Below are 6,000 nucleotides of genomic sequence, written 5' to 3' on the forward strand. Positions count from 1 at the left end.
TTCATATCGTACTCAGTTGGTACCCTTATTCATCGAGGGTATCGCTTTGATACCCCCAACAGACCTTTGGACACCGTCTTACTACTCCTTAGAGCAGTCATCAGAGAACCATATAGTAGGAACAGCCGAATATGGAATCCTTTTCGTTCTTTGGACACCTCCTATAACTTGTATGGCGACTATGGGGACCTTCATATCGTACTCAGTTGGTACCCTTATTCATCGAGGGTATCGCTTTGATACCCCCAACAGACCTTTGGACACCGTCTTACTACTCCTTAGAGCAGTCATCAGAGAACCATATAGTAGGAACAGCCGAATATGAAACCCTCTTCGTACTTTGGACACCTCCTATAACTTGTATGGCGACTATGGGGACCTTCATATCGTACTCAGTTGGTACCCTTATTCATCGAGGGTATCGCTTTGATACCCCCAACAGACCTTTGGACACCGTCTTACTACTCCTTAGAGCAGTCATCAGAGAACCATATAGTAGGAACAGCCGAATATGGAACCCTTTTCGTTCTTTGGACACCTCCTATAACTTGTATGGCGACTATGGGGACCTTCATATCGTACTCAGTTGGTACCCTTATTCATCGAGGGTATCGCTTTGATACCCGCAACAGACCTTTGGACACCGTCTTACTACTCCTTAGAGCAGTCATCAGAGAACCATATAGTAGGAACAGCCGAATATGGAACCCTTTGCGTTCTTTGGACACCTCCTATAACTTGTATGGCGACTATGGGGACCTTCATATCGTACTCAGTTGGTACCCTTATTCATCGAGGGTATCGCTTTGATACCCTCAACAGACCTTTGGACACCATCTTACTACTCCTTAGAGCAGTCATCAGAAAACGATATAGTAGGAACAGCCGAATATGGAACCCTTTTCGTACTTTGGAAACCTCCTATAACTTGTATGGCGACTATGAGGACCTTCATATCGTACTCAGTTGGTACCCTTATTCATCGAGGGTATCGCTTTGATACCCCCAACAGACCTTTGGACACCGTCTTGCTACTCCTTAGAGCAGTCATCAGAGAACCATATAGTAGGAACAGCCGAATATGGAACCCTTCTCGTTCTTTGGACACCTCCTATAACTTGTATGGCGACTATGGGGACCTTCATATCGTACTCAGTTGGTACCCTTATTCATCGAGGGTATCGCTTTGATACCCCCAACAGACCTTTGGACACCGTCTTACTACTCCTTAGAGCAGTCATCAGAGAACCATTTAGGAGGAACAGCCGAATATGGAACCCTTCTCGTACTTTGGACACCTCCTATAACTTGTATGGCGACTATGGGGACCTTCATATCGTTCTCAGTTGGTACCCTTATTCATCGAGGGTATCGCTTTGATACCCCCAACAGACCTTTGGACACCGTCTTACTACTCCTTAGAGCAGTCATCAGAGAACCATATAGTAGGAACAGCCGAATATGGAACCCTTTGCGTTCTTTGGACACCTCCTATAACTTGTATGGCGACTATGGGGACCTTCATATCGTACTCAGTTGGTACCCCTATTCATCGAGGGTATCGCTTTGATACCCCCAACAGACCTTTGGACACCGTCTTACTACTCCTTAGAGCAGTCATCAGAGAACCATTTAGGAGGAACAGCCGAATATGGAACTCTTTTCGTACTTTGGACACCTCCTATAACTTGTATGGCGACTATGGGACCTTCATTTCGTACTCAGTTGGTACCCCTATTCATCGAGGGTATCGCTTTGATACCCTCAACAGACCTTTGGACACCGTCTTACTACTCCTTAGAGCAGTCATCAGAGAACCATATAGTAGGAACAGCCGAATATGGAACCCTCTTCGTTTTTGGACACCTCCTATAACTTGTATGGCGACTATGGAGACCTTCATATCGTACTCAGTTGGTACCCCTATTCATCGAGGGTATCGCTTTGATACCGCCAACAGACCTTTGGACACCGTCTTACTACTCCTTAGAGCAGTCATCAGAGATCCATATAGTAGGAACAGCCGAATATGGAACCCTTTTCGTTCTTTGGACACCTCCTATAACTTGTATGACGACAATAGGACCTTCATTTCGTACTCTGTTGGTACCCCTATTCATCGAGGGTATCGCTTTGATACCCCCAACAGACCTTTGGACACCGTCTTACTACTCCTTAGAGCAGTCATCAGAGAACCATATAGTAGGAACAGCCGAATATGGAACCCTTCTCGTTCTTTGGACACCTCCTATAACTTGTATGGCGACTATGGGGACCTTCATATCGTACTCAGTTGGTACCCCTATTCATCGAGGGTATCGCTTTGATACCCCCAACAGACCTTTGGACACCGTCTTACTACTCCTTAGAGCAGTCATCAGAGAACCATATAGTAGGAACAGCCGAATATGGAACCCTTTGCGTTCTTTGGACACCTCCTATAACTTGTATGGCGACTATGGGGACCTTCATATCGTACTCAGTTGGTACCCCTATTCATCGAGGGTATCGCTTTGATACCCCCAACAGACCTTTGGACACCGTCTTACTACTCCTTAGAGCAGTCATCAGAAAACCATAGAGTAGGAACAGCCGAATATGGAACCCTTCTCGTACTTTGGACACCTCCTATAACTTGTATGGCGACTATGGGGACCTTCATATCGTTCTCAGTTGGTACCCTTATTCATCGAGGGTATCGCTTTGATACCCCCAACAGACCTTTGGACACCGTCTTACTACTCCTTAGAGCAGTCATCAGAGAACCATATAGTAGGAACAGCCGAATATGGAACCCTTTGCGTTCTTTGGACACCTCCTATAACTTGTATGGCGACTATGGGGACCTTCATATCGTACTCAGTTGGTACCCCTATTCATCGAGGGTATCGCTTTGATACCCCCAACAGACCTTTGGACACCGTCTTACTACTCCTTAGAGCAGTCATCAGAGATCCATATAGTAGGAACAGCCGAATATGGAACCCTTTTCGTTCTTTGGACACCTCCTATAACTTGTATGACGACAATAGGACCTTCATTTCGTACTCTGTTGGTACCCCTATTCATCGAGGGTATCGCTGTGATACCCCCAACAGACCTTTGGACACCGTCTTACTACTCCTTAGAGCAGTCATCAGAGAACCATATGGTAGAAACAGCCGAATATGGAACTCTTTTCGTTCTTTGGACACCTCCTATAACTTTTTTATATATTTATATATAAATATATATATATATATATATATATATATATATATATATATATATATATATATATATATATATATATATATATATATATATATATATATATATATATATATATATATATATATATATTTTTTTTTTTTTATTCCTCTACCGACGGCGATGCGACTGGCGCCAGCATCTCGGGAGATACCGATATCCGTGGTGGCGGTGTGGGGGCGGGGGCGGTACTCTTCCGCGCTCCTGCATCTGACTCTCCTGGTGTCCTTGGCGTTCCCCTCGGGGCTGGCGTGGGTGCTCCCGTTGCGTTGCATAGCGACGACAGCGTTCCCGGCGACAGGAGCGTCACCACTACTCGCGGCGACATCTTCATTTTTTTTGGTTTGACGGTTACGGTGGCCTCTGCATCCACCGACCCATCAGACCCGCTCTCCTCCTCTTGCATGGCTACCGCTGTCCGGTTCGTTGCTCTGCCCAGCAGTTGCTAGACTTCTGCGCCTAGCCGGTATGCGGTCCGCATTCGCCTTTATGGCAAAAGCTCAGTGCGGAGCTTTTATGGTGTGTGTCTTTGATAGGACTTGAGCTAGTGCCCCATAGGTGGCGCTGATGGCACTAAAGAGAAGAGCTCTCCCAGGACATCAACCGGAATGTCCGATGTTGTTGTTGTTGTTTGTAGAGTTTTGAGAGACTTTGGGTCTCTGAGACCTCTTTCGTCTCTTCCAGGAATGTCCGATGAGCTCTCCACTGTGCACTTGTCAGCCTATAAGCAAACCGAAAGGGAGCGCTTCGCACGCACGCACTCACCTAACCACACACGCCCTTTTTTGGTCACACGCGCCAAAGCGCGACGCAATGTTTGTGTGCCGTTTTATACTATATTTGCACGGATTTTCACCGAAACTTCACACAGGAGGCGTACAAACTAGATAACTAAACACTTTGCACGCACGTTTCACTGTTTTCAATATAGTTTCCCCTCGATAATCTGTTTTCACCAAAAGTACACGAAAGGCATCCGCTCGCTTCGGTTGACAGTTCGCCTCTCCCTCCTATAACTTGCATGAAGACTATGGGACCTGGATATCGTACTCAGTTGGTACCCCTATTCATCGAAGGTATCGCTGTGATACCCCCAACAGACCTTTAGAAACAGTCTTGCTACTCCTTCGAGCAGTCATCAGAGAACCATGTGGTAGGAACAGCCGAATATGGAACCCTTTTCGTTCTTTGGACACCTCCTATAACTTGTATGGCGACTATGGGGACCTTCATTTCGTACTCAGTTGGTACCCCTATTCATCGAGGGTATCGCTGTGATACCCCCAACAGACCTTTGGACACCGTCTTACTACTCCTTAGCGCAGTCATCAGAGAACCATATAGTAGAAACAGCCGAATATGGAACCCTTTTCGTACTTTGGACACCTCCTATAACTTGTATGGCGACTATGGGGACCTTCATATCGTACTCAGTTGGTTCCCTTATTCATCGAGGGTATCGCTTTGATACCCCCAACAGACCTTTGGACACCGTCTTACTACTCCTTAGAGCAGTCATCAGAGAACCATATAGTAGGAACAGCCGAATATGGAACCCTTTTCGTACTTTGGACACCTCCTATAACTTGTATGGCGACTATGGGGACCTTCATATCGTACTCAGTTGGTACCCCTATTCATCGAGGGTATCGCTGTGATACCCCCAACAGACCTTTGGACACCGTCTTACTACTCCTTAGAGCAGTCATCAGAGAACCATATAGTAGGAACAGCCGAATATGGAACCCTTTTCGTACTTTGGACACCTCCTATAACTTGTATGGCGACTATGGGGACCTTCATTTCGTACTCAGTTGGTACCCCTATTCATCGAGGGTATCGCTGTGATAGCCCCAACAGACCTTTGGACACCGTCTTACTACTCCTTAGAGCAGTCATCAGAGAACCATATAGTAGGAACAGCCGAATATGGAACCCTTCTCGTTCTTTGGACACCTCCTATAACTTGTATGGCGACTATGGGGACCTTCATATCGTACTCAGTTGGTACCCTTATTCATCGAGGGTATCGCTTTGATACCCCCAACAGACCTTTGGACACCGTCTTACTACTCCTTAGAGCAGTCATCAGAGAACCATTTAGGAGGAACAGCCGAATATGGAACCCTTCTCGTACTTTGGACACCTCCTATAACTTGTATGGCGACTATGGGGACCTTCATATCGTTCTCAGTTGGTACCCTTATTCATCGAGGGTATCGCTTTGATACCCCCAACAGACCTTTGGACACCGTCTTACTACTCCTTAGAGCAGTCATCAGAGAACCATGTAGTAGGAACAGCCGAATATGGAACCCTTTTCGTTCTTTGGACACCTCCTATAACTTGTATGGCGACTATGGGGACCTTCATATCGTACTCAGTTGGTACCCCTATTCATCGAAGGTATCGCTTTGATACCCCCAACAGACCTTTGGACACCGTCTTACTACTCCTTAGAGCAGTCATCAGAGAACCATATAGTAGGAACAGCCGAATATGGAACCCTTCTCGTTCTTTGGACACCTCCTATAACTTGTATGGCGACTATGGGGACCTTCATTTCGTACTCAGTTGGTACCCCTATTCATCGAGGGTATCGCTTTGATACCCCCAACAGACCTTTGGACACCGTCTTACTACTCCTTAGAGCAGTCATCAGAGAACCATATAGTAGGAACAGCCGAATATGGAACCCTTTGCGTTCTTTGGACACCTCCTATAACTTGTATGGCGACTATGGGGACCTTC

Source organism: Anopheles stephensi, unplaced genomic scaffold (genome assembly GCF_013141755.1).
Source record: "Anopheles stephensi strain Indian unplaced genomic scaffold, UCI_ANSTEP_V1.0 ucontig410, whole genome shotgun sequence".
NCBI lineage: Eukaryota > Metazoa > Arthropoda > Insecta > Diptera > Culicidae > Anopheles > Anopheles stephensi.